The 26,687-nt window shown below is 39.9% G+C and overlaps 1 protein-coding gene across 1 annotated transcript in view; it reads right to left on the reverse strand.

The window, feature by feature from the left end:
- Nucleotides 1-26,687, reverse strand: part of LOC109928798 (CUB and sushi domain-containing protein 1-like) — a 2,165,117-nt gene that overhangs the window by 271,645 nt on the left and 1,866,785 nt on the right. The window lies entirely within an intron of this gene.

Genomic DNA, 26,687 nt, shown 5'->3' on the forward strand with positions numbered 1-26,687 from the left:
GTGCAACTGAGCTCTCACATCTACAAGGAGAGCTTCCTTCAGCTCAATGTCCCCATCCTCATTCTTGGACCTCTACTCCTATTCCCTTGGCTCCTCAGTATCTAGCACATTGTCTTGTTCCCCACTTTAATTACACAGAACACAGCACACCAGGATGATGTGGTACAGTCCATCCTAACTATACTGTAGCGTTGTCCCAGACACTACAAAGCTGTGGAACTACACTTTCAGCAGGCCCTAATGTCTGCTCCACCACAGCCCTGGATGTATCATGCACACCAGCCGCACCATCTGGTTGATCAACACGTTACATCAGAAAGGGAGTACCTACTGCACTCTGACCTCTTTCCCATCCATACCCACCTCAAACATTACATTTTCCATTGTATTCAGTACATCACATAACAATCAGTTCATTTTCAGATTGACATGACAGATGATGCAGGAATGTTCCCCCTGTCCCATTGCACCCTTGGGTGTTTCACAAATAATGGGGCACTTTTGACCAGCATTCACCCCATCTTAAATTATTGCCCCTAACTTCTGTATCACTGACATGACAATGTTAGTTTAGCACCGATGGCATGGTGCAGAGTAGTCTGGTTTTGACCAACAGTTGATGGAGAAACACGTTCACTGCATTGCATATTTGCGAAGATATGTTTGTCAATGAAATGCAGCTGGACCTTCCAAATACATGTTTCATCTATTTGCGTCTTTAATGTTGTAATATCCAGCAGACATGGAGCCCACACTATTGACTATCAAACTGACATTGACACTGCCCAGACTGGGTGTAGTTCTAGCCGATTGTCCATTGTAATGCATATCGAGAGGACAGCAAGTGATAGGGAAGGCAGCTCACAGTGAAAACCATCGACACCAGGCCAGATCTCCTTCCCGCTTGGAGCATCCATAGCTCCTTTTAACTAGTACTACACTGACAGCCCATTTCCACCTATCCCCTCAATGTGGAGACCCAGCACATTGAACTTTGCCTTTTTCCTACCCCCTGAGCACCAACATTACACCTGAATGATGCCTCTACCTGCTCCTCTACACTCCCCAGCGGAGGTCAGTATGTTGGTCCTGCCATGAACACTCCCACCTCTGGCCTAAAATGCCCACCAATGCTATTCCATGCATCATCTCCACACATCTCGAGTTTCCAACTGCCATCTTCTTTGTTCGCACCACCACAAATGCCTCTGTTACTGCACCCCCCCCACACTTGCTACCTTGCCTCCCCCCACCCCTTTAGAGGATGACCTTCTCACTGCCCCTATAGCTCCACTTCATACCTTCCTTAATGATTCACAGATGGATGCCCCTAGGACTGTATTTAGCCCAGAGGTTTGGTTTCTGAAGACAATGAAGCAAGCAAGTAACTTCCAGTATGTTCCGAGGAATATTCACTCAATACTAATTATTGAGATTCTCTTCTCCAAATGTTCAAGAAGTTGATAATGTGAAGATAACCAGGGAGCAATCAAACCTCTGTCCTGTAGTTTTCTCAGCTACAATCTTTCTGATTTAAACATAGTTCAAAACCAGTTCAAACTTTGGTTTCTCTTTGGCAGGTTGGCTGTCTTCTTATAAGTTCCATGTTAACTTTCAAACATCTGCCCTCTGCCGGAACATTGTGCATGCTGCTTGGTGCAAAGCTCTTTGTAGCCAGTGGCAAGCTGAAGTCACCAGGAATCTGCTGCAACCTACATCTCGAGAAGTCTTGACATCTAGCCTTTACAGGATGTTTGGTAAGATAGAATACTAAAATATTAATGAGCCAACTTGTGGCACCAAAAAAGTGTTCAACAAAAAGCTACAATCATTCTCAATTGGCAGCTTGCCTGGCATGAAATTCACCTCGCCACTCAGCAATTGCACAAAAGATGCAATGAGTTGCTCCCAATGTTGAGACAGGCCTCATTAGTCTTATTGGTGTGATGCTGCTGCATATCACACAGGTGTCTATAAGATTCCATCCAGTTTGTCTTCTACCCATATATACCTCATGGTAATTCTTATTTTGATGCTTGAATATAATTGTACACATATTGGAGATTGTATCACAGTCCTAACTTTGCATAGTAAAGTTTATTGTTGTTTGTTCAGAACCATGGAATCTTGTGGCTTTATTGTCTTAATAAGTACGTAAGATCTTACACTGTGTCTACTTTTCAAAGCAAAAATACTGGTTCCTCATCATCTTGCAACAATCTGGCCCAGGTTATAACAATAGTCTTTATTGAGGCTACTTGCTCTGCAATAAACCCTCAATTATTGAAATGTAAAACTTCAGTAAATACTCTGCATCCCAGTTGCTAATGCACAAGTTGACGAATGTCAGTCATGTCAGAATCTGAGTGGGTTACAGGAAATAAAGCACCAAATGATGCAAGCCTCAGAACTCATAAACACGACACTAGGCACAATTAAGTCATGCTGGCTGTGACACAAGTGATTTATTCTTAATTAAACATGAATCACAATGTGTAAATGAGAGAATTACTTGAGTTTAGATGAATTTTTTTCCATGTCGATATCCAACTGGACTGGCCAACCCAGATGCTGTGAGGGTCACAGTGGGATATGTGATGTTGCTGTGCAGTCCACAATAAATAATTTTACCATGAAGATGGTGTGTCAGAAATATTAAACCAGCATGGTCCTAATTGTTTCAGTAATCAAATGTGCCAGTAGCTTCATAGAGGATGAGATAAGAGAATTATCAGAAGGAGGTGTTGTTCAAAAAACTGGATCATTTAAACGACCCCGTTATTATTGATTTTTTTTTTGCATTTTTCTTCCATCCAGGATGATTAGCATCTAAATACCACTGAACAAGTAAGGTTCTGTGCTAGCTGCGCCACCCTGCTGCACTTCCACTGATGATTGGCAGCATTACCGCTAGTAGACAGACAATATCACCAGTGGGTCACTATAATTTTCCTGTAGAAATCAGGCCATGCACAACATGAACTCTGTGATTATACAGCAATACTCTGTATAGTTACAACTGGAAGAACATCAAGTTTAGACAGAATTCATATCTCCCAACCTCTGAACCCAAATTGAGGCCCCACACAAATAGAAAGGAAGAGTTAGAGAATGCAGAGACGTGAATAGTCATTAAACTGATCACATTAGCTTAATGCAGTTTTATGTCTAATTTCCTTCCAGCTGTGAGAACGAGCGCAACAATAACAATAAGCTTCATGAAAAGAATATAACTGAAATGCTGGAAAGTGCAAAGGAGGAACTCTGATAACAAAACCAAGAAGACGAACTGCAGCATCAGTGAAGGAGGAAAAGTTTAGAAGCTTAGGTAGGACATTGGAAAAAGAAAATGGTATTTAGGACAGTACGATAGCTTACGATCAACTATACGATAATAAACTATAGGGAGTAGTGTATATTATTTACTTTTAAGTAAAGCAGCAATGACTGACATGGAATCATATGTCAACCATCTAAGAATTCCAAATTTCTTACCAAAACGGTGTTGGCCTTTGTTTTTCTAGAAATGCACAATATGGTGAAAGTTTGAAAGTAAAAGCAGCTTCATGATCTTACTGGAACTGTTCACCAGAATCAACTAAAATCCTGAAACTATATTTCCTCTTTCACATGGTAACTGACCTGCTTTCCATTTCTAGCACATTTATATAGGTGATATCTCCAACTGGAAACTCTGGGTCAGGAGGAGACATCATAGGAAATTTTGGCCCCATAGCCATTGATTCTTTAACCAGTGATTCCTGTGAACTCAACTTCTTATGAGGAGTCTGTGATTCCAGAATCAGCACTATACAGAATCAAAAGGAGCAACTACAAGAAAAAAGAATCATTCAAAACATGTCGACAGCTTTTCAAATCATTACAGTGACTCATAATTAAACTCTGTGGGTATAACTGTTATTATAAGCAGCAGTTATTTTGTCCTTTAGTCTATTTTTGGAATTGATTTTGCAATACATTTTTGCATTCCTTTTGGCCCTTCTCTCTTTTTATTCACACTGGGCATCGCTATGAATGCTAATGCAGCTAATTCCATACCCTGAGGCATGAAGACCATCACATTGAAGAATTTCATTTGGAGGGAAGTTATGTCAAGATCACTGGCATACAAAGCTACAATATCTGGGCTGTAATAATAATTAAGAAATCATATCTTTTTGATTCTTTCTTTTGATCAGGAAATTATCTGGAATATACGGTATTAAATGCCAATGGGCAGATCTTTCAATTTTCTGCCGTTAGGGAATAAAATGTGAATTACAGTGTAAGGAGGGCAAATATTTTAAATCCCTTATTGTATGATCAGGCAGAAAACATGTATAGAGAAAGCCATTCTAAACAATGCACAACTCGAGATAAGAAGAGTTCTGTGGATTAAATACAAGCAATGTAGGGAGCTAATATCGAAATCAAAACATTTTATAGTCAAATCATAACAGTCAAGAGAACAAGGATTCATTGTGCACATATTCTTCACAGCATAACTATGCTTTCATGATGGCACTAAGGGAGATGTCAATGTCATGATTTATAAAATATCTAAATGACCTTATTTTACTTCATTTCACAACTTGCCTTTCCAATGCAAAGTTTAGAGAGGAGAGAAATTAATTGCCAATCTGCTGAATTACTGCAAAATTGCATGGATCGGTGAAGTGCCAGAATGCTACAGAAAATTGTTCTCAATAACGTTTTCTGATAACAATCAGAGACCTATGAAGCGCCTCATTTCCAAGCTTGTCAGCTTAGAAGGCTTAATTTTACTTTAGGGAATGAATCAAGTGGGTGGAAGGGATATGGCAGGGGCTGGGAAACCAGGTGGCCACCCATGATGTCAGTAGTGTGATGTCATAGTGATTTTAACTCAGTCATATTCTAAAAATCAGCGTAAGGCTTCTCATCAGATTGGAATACAAAATGGGCAACCCTATTACTGCAATTGTACAGGACCTCGGTGAGAACACATCCTGAGTACTGCATGCTGTTTCAGCCTCCTCATCCAAGGGATGATGTTCTGGCTACGATGGGCGTGAAATGAAGATTTACTAGACTGCTTCCTGGGGTGGCAACACTAACATATGAAGCGAGACTTGATCGGTTAGCTTGATATTCACTGAAACAAAAACAGAAATTGCTGGAAAAGCTCAGCAGGTCTGGCAGTACCTGTGGAAAAAAAATCAGAGTTAACGTTTTGGTTCCAGTGACCCTTCCTCAGAGCTGAACCGTTAACTCTGATTTCTCTCCACAGATGCTGCCAGACCTGCTGAGGTTTTCCAGCAATTTCTGTTTTTGTTTCTGATCCACCGCAGCTGCAGTTCTTTTGGTCTATATTCGCTGGAGTTTAGAAGATTGAGAGGGGATCTCATAGAAACCTACATATTGCGAACAGGACTAAACAGGGTAAACGCAGGAAAGATGTTCCAGAAAGGACACAGAGGAGGCTTTTAAGACTGAATTGAGGTTAATCTTCTTCACCCAGAGAGTGGTAAGCCTGTGGAATTCTCAGGCACAGAAAGCGGTTGAAGCCAAAATAATCAATATTATAAGAAGGAATCAGATATAATTCTTTGGTTAAAGTGATCAAAGAGTTTGGGGACAATACAGGATACAGTGTTGGATAATCAGCCATGATCATATTAAATGGCAGAGCATGTTCAAAGATCCCATGGCCTACTGCTGCTCCTTCTGTTTTATGCTTCCATTCCCTTCTCTGTATAATGCTCCAAAGATATACATCAGGCTTGAAACGTCAAGTTTATTTTTCTCTCCATTGATGCTGTCATAAACTGCTGAGTATCTTCAATACTTTTTGTTCTTACTTGACAGCATTAATTGGTCATAAGGGGTTCTAGTTGGCCCAAGAGCAGGAGGCCACCCAACATCTACCCCTTTACAGATAAAATAGAAATTCACTACAATATACCTGCTGGGCCATCCTGAAAGGATATAAGGTTTCAGCCAGTGTGCTATTTAGACTACATCTTTAGGCTGCCACCTATATTTCTAGTGTTAGATAATTGTGCTTGGACATGTCCGAAAGAAGGCAAAAGAGAAACAGTGAATGCTTCTTATTGCTAGTTTTTCATTATAACCCTCCAGACTATTGACTTGAAATGTGAACATCCTTTTTCTGTCCACACTTGTCCGATCTGCTGAGTTTTTCCAGCAAAGTTTGGATTTAGTTTGGATTAACAGCATCTACAGAGTCGTAGGAAAGTTATGACACAGAATAAGGGCGTTCAATACATCATGTCTGCACCAACCCCAATACAAAGCAACCGCCCATTTCCAGCAGCTGGTCTGTTGCTTTGCAGGTTATAACACTTCCAGTGCAGATCCAAATACCTTTCTTTTACCTTGGCCAACAAATGCGGAGAGCATGATTTTCTAAAAAGATCATCAAACAACTTAAAAGTCTTACAACTAGATCAGGGTACCACTTGCAGAAACAGAGGGTTCTGCCAGGAGGCAATACGAAGATGTAGTTATATGGATGGTTAATATCTGGATTCAGGAATGGAGGTGACCCCTATTTGTGCTGGTTCAAAAGACATCATCAAAAAAAAAAAGCCACCAAGAAACTGAGATGGAGCAGACACCCAGACAAGAGTGAGGCTGTTGAAGCTCGACATTACTTGGTTTCCAAATGTGCTGACTGTACGATGACAGACTGCTGTCTATTGAAGTCCAAGGTCCCTGAAGAGTTCACTGCATTTGTTATTTTACCATAATGGTCAAAACAAACAGTGTTTCCGAAGGTCATGCAATCGTCCTGGTCTTAGTAGCAGACCACAGTTCATAGGGACACTTCAAACATGAGGGTTATACATTCTTTCATAGGTGACTACAAATGGTGTGGTCACAACTTAGCAACATATAACTCCCTGCATGCATTGCTGTTGTTGAGCCATCATACTGTATTTTATGCTAATTGTAGGTATTTGTGTGTGTAATCATGTCCTAACCCACAACAAGGCTCATTTACACACAACACCATGCTTGTTGCTCTGCACTGGCTACAGCTAAAGCACTGCCTCAATTTTACATCTCTCCATGGCCTCACCCCTCTTGATCTACACAATACCCTCCTGCCATAAGAATCTTCCAAAATGACTATATTCATCTAATTCTGGTGCCTTCAGCTTCCAAGTTACTATGTTCTGGAATCCTCTGCTTAAATCTCCTCATTACTTTCTCCTCCTTTAAGACGCTTCTTCAAAGCTACCTCTTTGATCAAGCTTTTGGTCACCTTTGTTAACGTCTTAGATAAATAGAAATAGAACCCTACAGTGTGGAAACAGGCCCTTCGGCCCAACAGTCCACACTGACCCTCACACCATCCCACCCAGACCCAATTCCCCTAATCTACACATCCCTGAACACTCTAGGCAATTTAGCATGGCCAATCCACCTAGCCTGTGCATCTTTGGACTGTGGGAGGAAACCGGAGCACCCAGAGAAAACCCATGCAGATACGAGGAGAATGTGCAAATTCCACACAGACAGTCGCCTGAGGTTGGGATCGAGCCCAGGTCCTTGGTGCTGTGAGGCAGCAGTGCTAAACACTGACCCACCATGTCACCCAAATAAGTCTTCTAATAAGATTTGGTATAAATTTTGCTTTCTAACACTCAAGCGAACTAGCTTCGGGAATTTTATTACAGCAAATGTTCTGTATGAATACCAGTTTCAGTTGTGGTTGTTTCTTGCTTGGCAGCCTTAAATCTTTGACTACTAAGTACATTGTGGTAATTATGATGAAACATATGCACAAAACAAGAATCTCAAAAGCAGAAATATGCCAGAAACAGATGTGACACAACTTGAAGCTGGCATTTTGAAGTCACAAGTCAGAACCATTGGCCATTTGTTTCAGTAGTATACTACCATAAAAATGCTCTGAAAGCTGTGAAAACAACAGGAATGCCATGCGAAGACAGATGCAATCAACACAAGAACTAAATACTTGTTTCATTGCACAGTACAGGTCAATCTTGTCCAGGTTCCAAATAGGGTAGTGAAGGAGGGATTTTACTATGAGTTGCTGAGCTTACTTCACACCAGATGAAAATTAATAGGAAACATTTTTCACTTTATCAATTAGTAACTCACTTTGTGAAGTAAAATAGAGAGAAAAGAAAGTATCTGCATCAACTTTTTGTGGCTATTTTATAATTTGAACCGCTTCTTTTTTTAACTATTCAACTGCATTACTACCTAGGAGGCATCTCCAAATTCGGAATATGACCCAAAAGGACCTGCACCTTCTAATGTTAGCTAAAGTAGATGGCCATTCCTGTTTTAGGAAAACATATACCAGAATGTTTTGGATAATAAGGGTGAAATTGGAACTAGGCAGATTGGAATAAAAGGACTGTTAAATGATTAATAACTACAAATCACTATGGTAGCCCATATAGGTAAGTCAGGGGAGACCAACATTGGATAAAGAGATTTCCAAGCAATTGTTGAACTGCTTTTGAAGCCATTGTCACACAACTCCAACCCTATGGTGTCAGTCAAGAGGACAATATAATTGACTGTGAAAGAAGCATTTTCTCTGCCCGGCTGCTTCTTTTAATCCTTTCTTGCAGGGTTAATGTTTCTATCAAGAACCTGAAAATATATTATTGTCTAAAGGTCCTGTACAAATACACATTATATTTGTCATCAATGACAGCAAGATAATATATAAAATTTTATGGGCTTCATGAGATGTTAAAAAAACCTTAACAAGCTTCAAAAATTGCACAAACCTTTAAGTATATTTCACATCGCCTTTGTGATATTCAAAAAATATAGGCCATTTCTCCAATGACGATCAATTTTGGAGTTAGAAGATTTCCCTTTTTTCATTAGCACATCAAAAGGTATTAATTGTAGATTTATTTAGATCCTTATTTGTTCATTGCTTAAGAAGTGATCCTGTTGCTTTGAAGCTGTGGCTTATACTTTGAAGTTTGTCTTTGGATAACGTGTGCACAAAGTTGATACAAAAATTAAAATCAGATGGAGATAAAAAGACATTTTTGGAATTGAAAGACAAAATCACGTTGTGTCTTTTCTCCCTGGATTGTTATTAATTATTTAATATCCTCCTGTACATCCAAGCAATATCTCTTACCTCAGGAAATCTGGTTTCTAATGAAGTCCACAATGTCATCACAGCTCATCAGAATGAACGGGAAATCTCTGAGCACTACAGCAGAGTACTGAACTTATCAAAAGCCAATGTGATTTACAACTGGAAAAGTTGATAATAGTCTGTGCAATGTGTATGTTCCAGTAAACTTAATCTGTGTAGAATAAATAGCTTTCTGAGGCTATCGTGTTGCTGCACATTGACATGCCAGAGGTATCTGTTTGAGCAGTGGTAAGATCAGCAGGGACTGTCGACAAAAAAAGTGAACAGATGTAATGCAGCAAATGCAGATAAGCGAGAAATCTTTACTGGAATTAGAGTGGTGGATATACTGTATTCAAGGCCGATAGAACCAGATGGCATCATATATTGAATGTACTGGAAAGTCAATGGCACCATTCCCATATTTCAGGCAGACAATGGATGGCTAAGCATCTGACATGGTAAACAGGATGTGATTTTTGAAATTCTTTCATGTGAGGTGGGTATTATTGGCATTGGTACCCGTCACCAATGGCCCTTGAATTGAGTGGCTTACAAGGCTGCTTCAGGAAGCAGTTAAGAGTAGGCCACTTTATTGTGGATCTGGAGTCATATGTGAGCCAGATAATGTCAAGACAGCAGACTTGCTTCCCAAACAGGCATTAGTGAACCAGATGCATTTTTATGATGATCACTGGACCGTTATGGAGGCCAGCTTTACATTCTAGATCCTGATTGAATTTTAATTTCACCAGCAGGTGGGTCTTCAACTGACCTGCCTCTGGACCTCTGGATTGCTTAGTCATAGTGACATTAGCGCAACACCACCAACTTTTGTGCCACAAATGCACCCTCCAACATTTGGTAACGGCAAAAAGTAAAACATCCAGAGTAGCAGAGTTTTAGGGCATTTGTGTATGAAGAAAATTGGGCTTAATGATTCACTCAGGTAAACTCACCATATTCAAGGTAACATGCTGTAAACAGGTCACTGGAGACTGCTAGCGAATATGCAATTCTTAGGAAAGAAACACAGAACTGAATAAGGAGTCAGGACAGCCAGGAGTGCTCTCCCACAGCAATACTAAATATTGTTGCTGCCCTCTCTCAAACACACACCCCCACCCCAACCCCCCCCTCCCTGATAGCTTCATGTGACTCTTGGCTGCCAATTTCTGTTTGCACCACCCACATCCCCTCACATGGAGACCTAACTGAAGGCTGTTACTAGTGGGACAGACAGCTGACTGGGAAAGCCCAGCAAGAGGTCTGCTACTAACCTGTCTCATATAAGCAAACCTGCGTCCCAATATCAAGAGTGTATCCTTGGACCAACTCAGCCAAGTGAAAGGAGCATTTCCTGTGCCCAGCTGGAACCCAATTTCAATATAAATGTAAAACTGATGTTGATGTGAGAATACATTAACGAATAACACAAAATACCCGGATTTACCAAGAAGGTATCAATTTGTTATTTATGCATTTTCTATGGATTGTCGGGGAACCGTGTGGCAGAATAGTTCATTTATTTCTTTGAATGTCCATAAGACTTCTTTTAACACTTATCCAGCCAGAAAATTTTGGGGGATTAACTTGGTCAAGAAGACTCTTTTTTTAATCCCCATGCTATTCGCTACATTGTAGGACCATCGTTGGAGTAATTCTTGCCTGACAGGGTGGCAAATGATATCAGAGACAAGGCAGGAGAGAAGCTAAAATTAGTTCAATCATAAACTTAACAAATAGTTGAAAAGGCTGATTGGCCTACTCCAACTCACCACTCAAAGAGGAACAGGAGTAGGCCTTTCAGTCTTTTATGCCTGTTCTACTATTCAAATCTTAATTTGTGATTTAAATCTATATACCAGCTATTGCCCCATAATCCTTCATATTTTGGCTAACTAAATCTATCAAATTCAGATTTAAAATTAGGAACTGATCTAGCAAAATCTAGCATTTTGAGAAAATATTTCAAACTTCTAAACCTTGCCTGAACAGAACGAGTCTAACTTTCTCATCCATCTTATTGTCCTAGACTCCTCAATATAAACAGAAAAAAGCTTCTGCCAATCTACCTTAACTGTTTTTCTTAATATGTTGAAAAATAATCAAATTCCTTAAACTTCCAAATTCCAGGGAACAGTCTTAGTTTGTTTTCCATTCACAGAAATGTCAATAGCCAGTTGGGAATAGGTCTGGAGCAATTGGTGGGTGGATCAGGGAAACATTTAGGAGCAATATTTTCACTCATTGGTAGTGGTGCTCTTGAACTCATTGGCTGAAAAGGATCAGAGAGGCAGAAATCCTCAATGCATATGAAAAATTACTTGGATATGCACTTGAGTTGCTGTAGCTAAGAGGGCTGCAGACTAAGAGTTAGTAAATGGTAGCGGGTTGCATACTTGGTTTTCATTTGGCATGGACACAGCAACTAAGTGACTCCTTCCATGCTTTAAGTCTTTCAAAGTTTTTGCCACTTTCTGTTAGTGATGTCTGTGTCCTTGCCTATACACAACATGGGAAAAAGGCCTTTGATGGTCTGGTCACAAACTGAGACCACATAGGAAATAAGACATTCTGACCACCTGCGAATTACATTAATAATTTAGCCTGTATGCCCAAGAATGATTTTGATCTTACGTCAAGTCTGGTACGATCCTAAATGTTTGTATAAATATGACACATTGCACATCAGGCAATCAAACTGTGGAATGCACGATGAAGACTGGTATCTTAGACATTCTCGCTGACATTAAAAGGTTAATGAGGCTCAAGAAAGTGAAAAATCATTAAATCAGATGGTGATACATGCTACACCGAGAAACAATTTATTCTTGAAACACTAAAGCATTAATCACTGAAGCAACTTTCACAGGGATTGAAATCCAAATAACGAGCATAGATTTTGCATTTCTAAAACAATTTATTCTTGAAACACTAAAGCATTAATCACTGAAGCAACTTTCACAGGGATTGAAATCAAATAACGAGCATAGATTTTGCATTTCTAAAATTCAGGGTTGTGGTCCTTTGAGGTGCACTGCAATTTAGGATAACTTCTGATCGAAAGTCTGTGTACTATCTACAAAATAAAACTGAATTTGCAAAGAAACAAGGGACTGGGATAACATCAGGCATGAGTTGTTAAGCCATAACTTCACTGGCTAATGTAAAAACTGTTAACTACAGTACAGACAAGATGTTTAGGGAAATAAGCTGACAAGTCAACTATGCCCCAAAGGAATCAGCAACTGATAGGCCAGAAACTCTTGCCTGAGGAAAAACATTTGAAGTAGAGAACTGAGACTGTATTCTCAAAGGAGGCAAAAACATACATCATGAGATCTTATTTGCGAAATGTATCATTAGTGAAGGAAAATTAAGCTGTATGATTTTTAAGAGTTAGTAACCTCAAATGACAGAAGAAAATTAAAACTATTTTGTGTACAGCATGGATTAATCACCTATGTTGTATATGAACAGAGTCTGTTCTGTACACTTCAAAAGCAAGAGTCCCAGATTATTCGAAGGTTGTGGATGTGGACCTTTGGAAAGAGTGAGGTTGAGCAACAACTAGCCTAATATTTGACCTAGATTTCACACAGAGCACAGTAATATCCAACCTGGATTTGTAGCGAAATGATTCTCTGTTTGAGTTTTAGCTGTATATGCACAATGGGATTGCCATAGTGAAACTGCCTAGCTTAGAGCGGCCTAAAAGCAAAACATCTGAATTTTATTTTAAAAAGATACACATCATTAAATATAGTTTTTTTTCTTAAATGTTATTTTTAAGCAATAAATTAGAAAGTTGTAAAATGGGGAAGGGACATCTTGTGCAACTGTGACAATTTGGGATAAATCTGAAGAACGGAGAAGTAAGGACAATATTTAATAGGGACTAATTCTAATAGCTGAATAGGTAGAGAAGTGCTGATTGATGTTCTCCTGAGCTCAGCATTGGGATCCCAATCATTTCTCATGTCTATAAATAACCTGGACTCTAACACGTTGTAAAGTCATCTCATTCTACTACTAAGAACACATTTAGAGCACTGAAATTGAAAAAAAGCAGTTCAAAATTTACAGTTAGTCGGACAAAACAAGTATATGGGCTGTTTTTTTTTAAAAGGTCAACAATAGTTAACGCAGCTAAATACACATGGAATAATAAGTCAGTACACGAGAATAAAGTTTTTATCGAGGGGCAACCAGGAAATTACACCTAAATTACTCTGATTAAATTGTAGTTTGTTTCTGCTAAAAGGAATTTACAAAATCACCAACATAAAATCTTTTATGAACCACTGCATTCAGGAACAGAAATACAATACAGCTGTTTATTTTCCTTAAAATCTATGCCATGATCTAAGAGCTTTGGTTCAATTCAGCTTTATATTGCAGGTGAAAATGGATTTAGCACCAACTATAAACGTGTTTGTTATGAGCCTATAAATTGATTTTAATATCATTGAACATTACTTAAATAAATGACTGAAACATTTACTTCTATCAATGTATTTTAACCAGCATCTTCATAAGTTAAATATCTTTTTAAAATGAGCTCACTTTCACCTGTGGACCAAAGAAGTTGGGCGCAATTTGAAGAGACCTTCCTAAATAACACATAGGCCAGAAACGCGTGATGTCAACTTGGGAGTGTGGCCACTTAGTGCTTCATTAATAGTGTGGAAACGACGAACAGTGAAGTGAAGAGAGATATTGAACATTTAGCACACTGTGCACAAACCCAATGTAGGGAAGTGATAAAATAAACAATGAGGTTGATGAATAGAATCATAAAAACATTTTCACAGAAGTCAGACATATGAGCTGACTGTTCAGAGCTGTGTCCAGGCAAAACCTCAGGTATATATATATTTAAAACATCATTGCAGAAACATCAAAATGATGGATTCCTACGTCAGGATTTTCAGTCTAATGTGGGGCTGCAAGGGATAATAGGTGGGTTCACATAATCACAAAGATATTACCAGAGGTTGACTGGAATTTTTCAGGTGATCCCTGAGCCTCCCATTGGGTGGGCATTGGGAAGCTCGTGGGAGACTCGCAACAAAATTCCAGGCAAGAATCAAGACCATCTTCAGCTGTCTAGTTTTACCTGCAGCCAACTGTAAGGGCAAAATACAAATAGAATGTGATGGAGAAACTCAGTATGTCTGGCAGCATCTGTCAAATGTTAAACATTAATATCTCCAGGTAAGTGTGACTCTTCTTCCGAAGAGAGAAAGAGGCTGCAAGATGGTGCTTTATACTGTTGACGGGGAGGCGGAGTCAGTGAAACAGATAGTGAGGGTGCCCAGAGCAAAAGACAATGAAGTGCTAATGGTAGTAAAGGAGCAATAGAGATGTCAAATACTTGTAAATAATACGTTTATAGAGGAGAAAATGTGCCTACTGTGCTGACAGCAAGACCAACAAGGCAGTTGAGGGTAGGGGAGTGGGGAGGGGAGCTAGACTTATTATCAAATTGGAAGGCAATGTTTGCGGTCTGAACTTAGAATCATAGAATCCCTACAGTGTGGAACCAGGCCCTTCAGCCCAACAAGTCCACACTGACCCTTGGAGCATCCCACACAGACCCATCCCCCTCTAACCCACCTAATCTACACATCCCTGAACACTGCGGGTGATTTAGCATGGCCAATCCACCTAACCTGCACATGGTGAGTACTGAAGGCTGTGGTGTGCCACATCAGAAAATGAGGTGTTGCTCCTTTAGCTACAGCAGGCAAGGACAGAAATAAGAGACAATCTAACCACTGCCCCTGAGCATTTAATGGTGTTACTGTCACTGAATCTCCCACTATCAACATCCTTAATGCTTTCATTGATGAGAAACTCAACTGGACCTGTGACATAAACACAGTGACTGGAAGAGCGGGTCAGAGACCAGGAATAGTGCAGCAAGTAACTCACCTCCTGATTCCCCAGAGTCTTCTCCATTATCTACAAAGCACAAATTAGGACTGTGATGGAATACTCCCCACTTGCCTGGATGGGTGCAGCTCCAACAACAGTCAAGAAGCTTGAAACTATCCAGGGCAAAGCAGTCTGCTTGATTGGCACCATATCCATAAATATCCACTTCCTCCAGCACCAACACTCCTTAGCAGCAGTGTATACCATTTACGTGATGTATTGCAGAAAATCATCAGAGATTCTTAGATAGCATCATCCAAACTCACAACAACTGTCATCGAAAGGGGCAAGGACAGCAAATACATGCAGAGAAACACCGTTTGTGAAGTTCCCCTCCAAGCCACTCATCATCCTGACTTGGAAATATATCATCTTTCCTCCATTGTCGCTGGGTCAAAATCCTTGAATTCCCTCCCTGATGGCATTGTGGGTCAATCTATTGCACATGGACTGCAGTGGTTCAAGAAGGCAGCTCACCACTATCTTCTCAAGGGCAACTAGGGATGGGCAATAAATGCTGGCCTAACCAGTGATACCCACATCCTATGAGGGAATTATCATTTTTAAAAAACTGTTAGCATAGGAGCAATATAGTTTATTGAAATGGCAAGCATTTGGAAGGTCAGGGTATGTCCTCTGGACAGATTGAATGTATTCGGCAAAACAGTAACTCAGTCTGCATTTGGTCTTGCCAATGTAAAGGAAACGGCTTTGTGAACGGGGAGTACTGTAGACTACATTGAAAGAAGTACCAAGCAAAATGCTGCTTTACCTGGAAGGTATGTTGGGGTCCTTGTACAGTAAGGACGGAGGAAGTGAATGGGCAAGTGTTACATCTTCTGCAATGGCATGGGAAGGTGCCAGGGTAGGGTAGGAACTGTTAAGTGTGATGGAAGAGTGGATCAGGCTGCTCTAAAGGGAATGGTCCCTGAGAATTGCTGACAGAGCAGGGGAGAGCAAGATATAGTGGTTGTACCCTGATAGAGGTGTTGGAAATGGTAAAGGATGAACCTTTTAACAGTGAAACTGGTGAGGTGAAAGTGTGAACATGGAGGGAGGAGAAGAGGTGAGGGCAGAAGTGTTGTAAATGAGCCAGATGACCTTGGTGGTCTGGTACTGACAATTTAACAATTTTTAAAAATTAGAGGGATGGCACCTGTCTCTCTCTTTATCTATCTCTCTCTATCTCTCTCACTCTCTCCCTCCCCCCAAACCCCCCACTCCCCCCAACACCACCTCTCAGATGCTCACATACTTTAGACTCTAGTTGGGTGCCCTCATACTGAATAAGGTGGATACACTGGCATCAACCACACGCATCAAAAACATCCAAAGCTGGAAACTATTTACTTAAGTAACAATCGCAGATTTCTTGTAGAACCATTCACAACATTCAAACATCTCGTTGCCTCTCTCTTAGGCACCTTTTACAATGCAAATTGATAACCATGAAGAAAGATCCCATACTTCCCTGAATGTTGGGCTGGAAGGAATGGGCATGTTTCTCTCAAATAAAAGGGAGGTAGCTCCCACATTCTCAGTTAATAAAAACATTAACTTGGCCACCAATCATAGGCGAGGCATCCATCTGACCTGGCAACTCATTCCTTCTCCTTCATCTTCCCTCAACTAACCAATCCTCCCATACATCACCCCAATGTTTGCCCCACCACCATACCTGCCCAGGCTGATCTCTATCCCAACTTGTTGGGTACTGATCATTCTTCTTTCATTGCCTGCTCCTGGCCTTGCTGTCCTAAAATTTCATGGCCAGGCCTCTAGTCAGCTAAAAAATCTCTCTCAGCTTCTGACTGTCTTCATTCCTCAAATATAGACAGCACTGAAGTTGCCTGACCCTCAGCAGTGCTTCACCGATGCTTACACTTGGTGTTGGCTCAATTTATGGAAATAAAGTCAGAAGGCCAATCGTGGGGTGCCTCAGAATTTCCATGCAATGCTTGTGCAAATTTCTGTTCATATTTTTGTTTAAATAATGAGAGGTAGGAAGATGGAGGTGTGTAATAATATCTTTTACGTTCTCCATTATAGAAAGTATTGATATCAGAATCTTATTGGAAATACTGCACACAAGAAAAATTGTGACTGATGAAGAAATATTGAAAGCTCAATTTAACAGCAAAGAAAATATTGGCAAGTTTATAATGATCAGCCCAGAGAGAATTTATCACAAAGTTTTATGATACCTTGTGTTAGAAGTGGGATATGGGGAGGGAATAATTATGTAATGCTCACCCATTACAAGGTGGCAGCAGGAGGTTATGAGACAGCAAACATGATTTCAATCTTTGGAAAACACCACAAAGCATGGTTTTGGATTTTACAGACCCTATTAGATTGCTATTGATATAGAAAAAATATTGGCATTATAAAGGAAGCAATTCAAGCACATCTCGCAAGAGGAACAGCAATAAATCCACAACAGTGTGGGTTTGTAAAAGGTAGGTCATGCTGAACAAATTTATTGCAGCTCTTTGAATGTGTAAAAGAACTGTTGAATGATACTAATGTGGCAGTTGTTATATATCTTGAGTTTGTAGCACAATTTGGTCAGTTCCTTAACGTTAGTTCTAAGAGAACAATAAAGTGACAGATGTCTTTTTGTTTAGAATTCTTTCTTTGCAAACTACTTAATAAAATCTCTCACAATAGACATGATTATTTGCATGAATAATGAATAAAAACCAAAAGGACTGCGGAAAGGTCACCAGACCCAATACGTTAACTCTGATTTCTCTTCAAAGATGCTGCCAGACCTGCTCAGCTTTACCAGCAACTTCTGTTTTTGTTTGTGCATAAGTAATAAGCTTAATGTGAATTATAGTAACGTGAAATAATGCAGGTCTAACTTGTAGAATTACCTCCTGCCCTTTGTATACCTTCTCCACGCTCCTGAATGATTGATCTTGGCATTACTGCTTTTCATAAAATATATTTATTATCAGATCAATGTTTTAATAATATTTAAAATAGTTGTGGATTACATCAAGTTAAATTGGAAAACAGAATAACAAAGATAATGAAAACTGTTTAAAGAAATCTATGGTAATTTTCACAATGCAATAAATTAAATGTAACACTGGAAATTTTAGAGGAATAGATATTTATGCTAAAAATAGTACATGTGATAGTGCATCAGTGTTGCATGATTAAATACAAAACAGAGAAAATATTTGTGGTGCAATTTGAAATGTTTCATATTTCATCATTTTGTACCTCAGTAATTACTATATACACATAGCACAGCACAGTTTTGGGCCAAAATATTCATCTATTAATCAAAACCAACATGCCAGATTACATAGTCATTATCAGATTATTGTTTGAATGACCTTACCGTGTGCAAATTGACCACTGTGCTTCCTGCACTGAATCATACAGCATGGATAAGACCATGCAAAAGGCTCATGTTAGCTACCTAGTTAGAAAAATCACTGAAGTTGAGGCAAATAGCATTAAGAAAGAGACCCGAGAGAGAAAGAAAGAGAGATAGAGACAGAGACAGATGCAAATCAATAAGCAGAAGAAACACTGGAAATGAGAGACTAAGAAGAAGCACAAATGAGACATTTGTCTCTGGTTGGTTGGGAAGAAAAGCCATTCTAGTTGCTCTGCTTAATGGTGTTATCAGCATGTTCTTTTTGAATACATTTCCATCATTCCTACAGAGCTCTTAACCCATGATGATGAAAAGGGCACATTTAAAAATTTACTTCCAATATTAAAAGCCGAAGGGAGCTAATTTTCATCTTATCACAAATGCCTATAACTATCTTTGCTGATGAACTATCTCTTACAGAAATCACCTTGCTTTTTATTTCCACTGATTTCAATGAAAAATTAAGGTGGTTCCCATAATGGGCAACACATCTGCAACATCAGCTTTATGCCTGAGCAGCAAGTTGTAAGTCAGTCTCATTATGAAAGTTCTGCAAGAAGCATCTTGACATATAATCATTCCTTCCCTCCCATCAGGAATTCCTGGCTTTCCTGAAAACCTGCAGCCTTCAAAACAGCAGGAAGATGTGTTCCAAATGTATTATTATCAGTTAAGTAGATTGAATTTATGCTAAGATTTTACTGGCATCTCGTTTGAAAATACATTGGGAAAGCACAACTCAAACTCATGACAAGTTATTTTAATCATGTATTCCACCAGTAATATTCACCTTTTTTGTTGTCTCCAGTGTCATGACAGCTCCACAGTTGGGATGTTTTGTGTACAAACAGTAATCACACATAGTGACAATCAAATTAATCTATCTCTCCACATTTGTCTCAAATTATAATTCATTGCCACATGAACAAACAAATGATTGTTATGCTGGATTCTACTTGTTCCATAAATGTGTTCTATATTTTACAATACCTGACCAATGTTCAGATCAGAATACATAACCAGTCAATCACACCTTAAATGACACATTTATCAATATGTTTAAGAAAACAAAGATACAAATAAGGTCATTAGACAAAATGTGTTATCCGTAAGCTACAGGTGATGATAACTAATTTCCATGTTCTGTTTTAGTATTATTCAGGGTTTCAAAAATTTCCTGAAGACCATAAAACATGGAGCAGCAGTAAGGCATCCACCATTCAATGAGATCATGGCTAATCTGACAATCCTCAACTCCACTTTCTTGCCTTTTCCTCACAACTCTTGATTCCTTGATTCCCTGACTGATTAAAAAATCTAAATAAAAACCAAAAAAACTGTGGATGCTGTAAATCAGGAACAAAAACAAAGTTGCTGGAAAAGCTCAGCAGGCCTGGCAACATCTGTGAAGGAAAAAACAGAGTTAACGTTTTGGGTCTGGTGACCCTTCCTCAGTTCTGGAGGGATTGGTGGAATAGTATGGTAAAGAGGTGGAGGAAGACAGAATGTAAGGGAATTTACACTGGGGAAAAGCATGGGATAAAGGGGAGAACAGTACAGGATATTTGGCAGGAGTGGAATGGCATTGGTATCTAGCATCAGAATGAGAGGGGTGAGATGGGGGATGGAATGACATGAAGAGTGGAGTAGCGGATGGAATGGGAATGACATGACAGGGATGGCATGGGAAGGATGGGAGAGCATGGAACAGATTTAAAGAAGCACCGTTGCAATAAAGACACCATTGTATTTTCATTGCAAATATTTTTCAAGCCTCTGTAGTATATGCCTAATAACAACATTATTACTGTTATAACACTGATATGATGCCTGGGTACCAACCACTGTTGCCACTAATCCTCTTTCCTATGCTTATCTAAGGGGCTTCATAGTCTGGCTTAAGGATAAACCATGAGCAGTAGAGGGTCTTGTCCTTGGTAAAGAAGTGCAGTTTATTACATTGCAGTAACTGTATTCACACTACATTGACTCTTAGGCGCTTTAACTATTACGAGCAAGAGGTAAGTAAGACATAAGCCTGGGCAAGCTCTAACCTCTCTTGACCTGAGTTGTCTAAGGCTCAACAGTGTCTAATCTACACCCAATGGCTATGTCATACATCAACTTCACCTGGGCTGAAATTAACCCTGTCGTATCCATGATCTCTCAAAAACTAAAATTCCATTTATATTCATTCGACCAACCTACCATTTGACAGGCTTCAAGAACATGACTTTTAATATCTTATGAAACTTATTATGCCAGTAAATTGTAGGTTTTAATCCGAAGTCTTGAGAGGAAGGATTAGGCAATACCCATGGACTGCAAAACTAAATGAAATCTTTTCTTGTGCTTGATAATAACCAGCCAGATTGAAAGGAAAAGCATGCATTTACCTGGGAATGTATGAAAATATCACCAGGATGTTGGCTGGGGTGGAGCAACTCAGCTATGAAAAAAGTCTGGATAAGCTTAAGTTGTTTTCTTCAGAGCAGAGAAGGTTGAAACGACCCTGACTGAGGTGTACAGGATTATGAGGGGCATGGACAGAGAGGAGAGGAAGCAGCCAATTCTCTTCGTTGAAGGGTCAATAGCAAGGGGTCATAATTTTAAGGTGAAACATGAAAGATTTAGATTTAAAGGGTATTTGAAGAAAAGTATTTTTCACCCAGAGGATGGTGGGAATCTAGAATGTATTGCCTGGGAAAGCAGTTGAAGCAGGAAACCTCACAATCTTCAAAAAGCACTTGGATGATAACTTTAAATGTCATGACATTCGAGTCCATGGGCCAAGTGCTGAAATGTGCAATTAGTGTTAACTTGGCGTGGTTTTGTCAGAGCAGACTCGATGGGCAGAAGGGTCTCTTCTATATTGTGAGGTTCTATGATTCAAATAACTTTGCAGATAATGAATTACTGATGCCACATAGGCAAATATGCAAGCCATTTTGCAAATCTCCACAGAACGATGTGATGAATATCTGTGGTCTGAATTTCATGGTAAGGGGCGTATTGTTCGGGCCCATTGTAAGAATTGACAAACTGAGAAAAAGTTCACCCTGCAGCAGTAACACACTGCCTGTGGGCTAAACAGGCTGAAAATGAGACATGGTCTATCAGTCAGAGGAGGTCCTGCTCTTAAGAGTTTACAGACAATCTGAGTGATCAGCAGCTCCAATACTCCCATCAGTGGCACAACTGAATGGAATTTCTTGGACTGCACACATTTCCATGAAGAAGAGAACATGGACACTGCAGGCAGTTTTCACAGGTGAGTTGAGGTCAGGTGGTACAGGGAGTAAGGCAAAATGAATTTCAAGCTTTAAAGACAAGTTGGGGACGAACAAAATGGGTTTCACATCTTGTAGCAAATGCTCAAGGGGCACTCACACATCCCACCCTGAATGCTGAAACCCTTCCTTCTCAGCTTCACAAAAAGTATATTCAAAAGCAAGCTCCCCATTCTCAGCCACCTGTCTGTGCCAACCATTTTAGGACATTGTGTTACTGGGCTTGCTACAGACTCATCGCTTTGGGAAGAAAAGACACACAGTAATTGATAAAAATAACGGACTCAAAATTAATATTTTTTTCTTTGAAACTGTCACAAAAGCAAACACCTAAATGTGAAATTAGAACAGAAATGTGTTAAAGGGCAAAAGGCAAACCAATTCCCAACAAAACATAAGACCCAACCATTTTGATATCTGGATAACTTTTCTCCAGGAACACAGTCAATTGTAACATGAACTGATGATTGAACATGTTTGCTTTAACCGGCTATTCACATACATAGACTTTTATAGGATTGACAAAAGGTGACAGCTGAGAATGGCTTTTAGGACCAAACTGTACTGAGGTTAGTGTATGAAACACATTTTAACAGCATTCACCCTGAGCCAATATTATGTCTAAAGATGGATGTCCAAGGTCTACTCAGTAACTTAAATATACATACTTAAAGGAAAGTGGCTGCATCCCAGTTAACATTGGCCTGAGTTTTACACAGAGGGATGGGGTTGCCACTGCCTAGACCTGTACACTCACACCTTAGTCCCTAACAACCACTTGGCCTTCAATTGGCTGCAGGCACAACGTCTACCCCATTTGAAATAAAGTTCTCCCTCTGAGATCAGGGACTGAATCAGATAATGTGCATTCAGTAAAGATTGCCTGGTCAGGGTATTCACTCAACCCAATAGTAGATCATGCCTAAAAGGAGGTGGCAGCCAGATTTAACATACTTTGAACTATATGGGATCCAAGTACTAAGTTGTGTATTCTTGGCATCTAAGTCAAACTGACTCCCTTTCCTTTCCACAAGCAAAGTGGCGAATGCATTTCTTTTCTTCAGCTGAGCCTGGTTACATGTTTTGTGCATCTGCGGTAATCTGACAGATCATGATGTAATTTGTCATCTATCATTTGCTTCATTTACTTATTTTATTTGTTCAGGGGATGTGGGCGAACAACTACTAAATGCCCTTCAGAAGCTGGTTGTGAGCTGCCTTCTCGAACCGCTACAGTCCTTGTCATATAGGTATACCCACACTGCTGGCAGAGAGGAATAACCAGGATGTTAACCCCAAAACAGTGAAAAACAGTGATATATTTTCAAATCAGAATGGTGTGATAGCCAGAGGAGAAATTGCACCTGGCGGTCTTTCTATGTGTCTGTTGTTCATGTATTTCAAGATGATAGAAGCCATAGATTTGGAAGCTGGTTCAAAGAAGCTTGGTGAGTTCCTGCAGAGCATCTTGTCTGTGGTACACACATCTGCCAGGTTGGGCAAGTATTGGAGAGAGTAGAAGATGGTGGATGGGATGCCAATGAAGTTTTGCCTTGCATGGCCCTGAGATTCTTGAGCATTAAATCTGTACTGTTCCAGGAAAGTTGGAGATGTTCCATTACACTTCTCAATTATGTCTTGTGGATGGTGAGCGGGCTTTGGGCAGTCAGGATGTGAGTAACTGTGTGCAGAATTACCAGCCTCAGACCTAGTTTTGCAGCTACGGTATCTATGAGGTATTTGCAATTAAGTTTTGAGTCAATAGCAAACCCTAGGGTAGTGGGGGATTCTGTGATGGTCATTTAATATGAAGGGGAGATGCTTGGCTTACCTCCAACTGGTGATGCTCATTGCCAGGCACTTATGAGCTGTGAAAATGACTTACATTTTATTAAGCAAGCCTGAAAGCCACTCAACTTTTGCTGCATGTGACTATGGACCATTTCCTTATGTAGGGAGTACATATGGAATCAGTATGATGCAATCAACAGCAAACATTCCCAGCTCAGAGACTGGGAATTCCGTGGTGAGCAATTCTCCTCACTCTATAAATTCTGTTGACTTGCACTTTCCTTGTGGAAAGGAAGACAGGTCAATTTGAGTGGGCAAATAAATCTAGTGCAAAAAATATGCCGTTTAGTACTTGAAACATCTACAAAGAACAAATCAGGAGCATGATGAAATATCTCCACTTACCCGGATGATGCAGATCCAACAATATTCAAGAGCTCAATGTCAGTAGGACTAGGTAGGCACCTTGAATAGGACCTTATCCAGTGATGCAAAGTGGCAGCGGTGTGTATTATCTACAAGATGCAGTGTAGTAGCTCATGAAGGATCCTTCAACAACATTTTCTGCATCCACAAAACCTACCACCTAAAAGGACATGAGCAGCAGATGCATAGTGCCATCAGCTGCAAATTTCCATCCTGACTTGGAACTATATCACCGTTCCTTCATTGTCATGCGTCAGAAGCATGGAATGCCCCTGAATCGAACATGACATCCAAGAAGTGTTTGAAAGTCTGGCATCAATAAGAATCAAGACAAAAACTCTCTGCTTGTTGGAGTCATACCCAGTTGAGAGGAAGAAAGCTGTGGTTGTTTGAGTTCAATCATTTGAGTCTCAGTACATCACTGCAGGAGTTCCTCAGGGTAGTGTCCATGGCCTAATCGACTTCTACTGTTTCAGCAATGTTCATCCTTCCAGCTTAAGGCCAGAGGAGTGGATGCTACTGATGATTGTACAATATTCAACACCATTTGCGACTCCTCGTATATCAAAGCAGCCTGCGCCCATTTGCAGCAAGACCTGGTCAATTTCCAAGTTTGGATTGATAAGTAACGAGTACTATTCACATCACATAAATGCTAGGCAATGGAAATCTACACAAGAGGATCAAGGCATCTGTCCTTGACATTCAATGGCATTACCATCTCTGAAACACCCAATGTAACATCCAAGGGAGATTACCATTGACCGGACACTAAGCTGAACCAGCCAAACAGATACTGTGGCTATAAGAGCAGGACAGAGGCTAGGAATTCTGTGGTGAGCAATTCACCTCCTGTCTTGTCAATACTTGTCCACTATGAGCAAGATGCTAATGTGATGAAATACTCACCGCTAGTCTGATAGATGCAGCTCCAACAAAACTCCCACCAAGCTCAACACCAGCAAACAACAAAGCAGTCTGCTTGATTGGCACCCCTTCCAAATCCACTCCCCTGACATCGATGAGTTGTACAGCACCAATGAACTGCAGCAAATCACAAAGCCTCCTGCAAAAGCATCGTCGGAACCTGTGACTATTACCATCCAGAAGGACAAGGAGAGCAGATGCATGGGACACTATCATCTGCAAGTTCCCATCCAAGTCACACACATGGACTGCGGCAGTTCAAGGAGAAAAATCACTACTACCTTCTCGAGTGTATTTAGGGAAGGGCAATAATTGCTGGTCTAGCCAATAATACACACATTCCATGAATGAAGAAGAAAATTATTCACGCGCAGCAACTTCATTATGACTTAATATTTATTACATCAACCTACATGTAAGCTTTAAGGGATATTTATCTGACTGTCAGATATTTGTGGCTTTTAAAATATTGCACAAACTACTCTCGTCTCCAATAAAATGGAGAACACATTTTAAATATTCGTAGTCAATGAAGATAGATGCATAAAATATAGTCACAACTGGAGGATAAATGTATCACAATTTGACTTATGATTTAAACCTATAATTGCTATTGCAAAATCATGAGTTTCATGCAGCATTTAATCGAAGAATAAAAACACCAACTTTTTTTGATTGCTATTGCATAATTACTTGCTGTCATTAGAACAGATTTATTCTAATGAAACCGAATTAAATTGTGTACAAATGTGTTCCACTGGGACTCAGGCTGGTGTGAATAACTTCTGACTCGTCGTCAGCTGGTTTAGTAGCTGTAAAACTCAATGGCAAGATGCTTTCAGACTAAATAAGTATATTGTACTCAAGGAAGTTGGTCATTTTTAGATGGGAATATATTGTCTGCAGATCACTGCAGTTGACTAAAAATAGGGGACAGATCTTCACTTGCTTTTCAGACTTTCTGTGCAGCAGGTTTACATGTCAGTGCTGCCTAAAGGAATATTTTTGCCCGTATTGAGGAGACCATGTATTAGGAAGATGTAGCATTTGCAAACATAGTCTAGAGAGTCTAGGGATGCTGAGAACTCTACCTGAAAATACTTGCAGCAACAATTCCATGTCACAAATTTCCAGTTTAGTTTTAAATGGTGGGAAATTCCTGATTATCATTCAGGTTGGACTGCCTAGTGGGTTGCACTTGCAGCCCAGTGTGGATCTTTCCAATATCTATTTGCCTGGGTGTTCGTTGTGAGAGCTATGGAACTGTTCATATGGCAATCCATTCTATAACCCCAGTTCTGTCAGCCTCCTGGGATTTGCAGAGAGTGGATAGAGCTTGCATCTGTTGCAGCCCCTGCACTGGCATGACTCATGCAAATTCCCTCTATCTACTCCTCTGGCTGGAGTCTCAGCAATGACAGGTCCACGAAATTTGAGTCTGCATCCCAGCGGTGTGCTCAGGCCATATGTACATCTGATGTCAACTGTTAGAATAGTACTATTGCCAATGCTGCTCACTTCTTAACTCAAAAGTGCGAGTTTGAATTCCCTTTGAGCATAACACTTCTTAGTCTGAAAACTGTGATGTTTGACAATTTCATGTCAATTGGTAACCAATGTTTGACTGTATGGTGCTGAGAGCTCATTCTTATTAGGAACTGTGTTAAAAAAAAGGTCAGATCATGTTGTGATTTGACAGTTTGTCAGAAAAGGTCTTCAACAAATAGTGTTCGGTTCAAACTGTGGTCTTGGTGGGAATGAGTAAGAA

This window comes from Rhincodon typus, chromosome 5 (genome assembly GCF_021869965.1).
Source record: "Rhincodon typus isolate 14 chromosome 5, sRhiTyp1.1, whole genome shotgun sequence".
NCBI lineage: Eukaryota > Metazoa > Chordata > Chondrichthyes > Orectolobiformes > Rhincodontidae > Rhincodon > Rhincodon typus.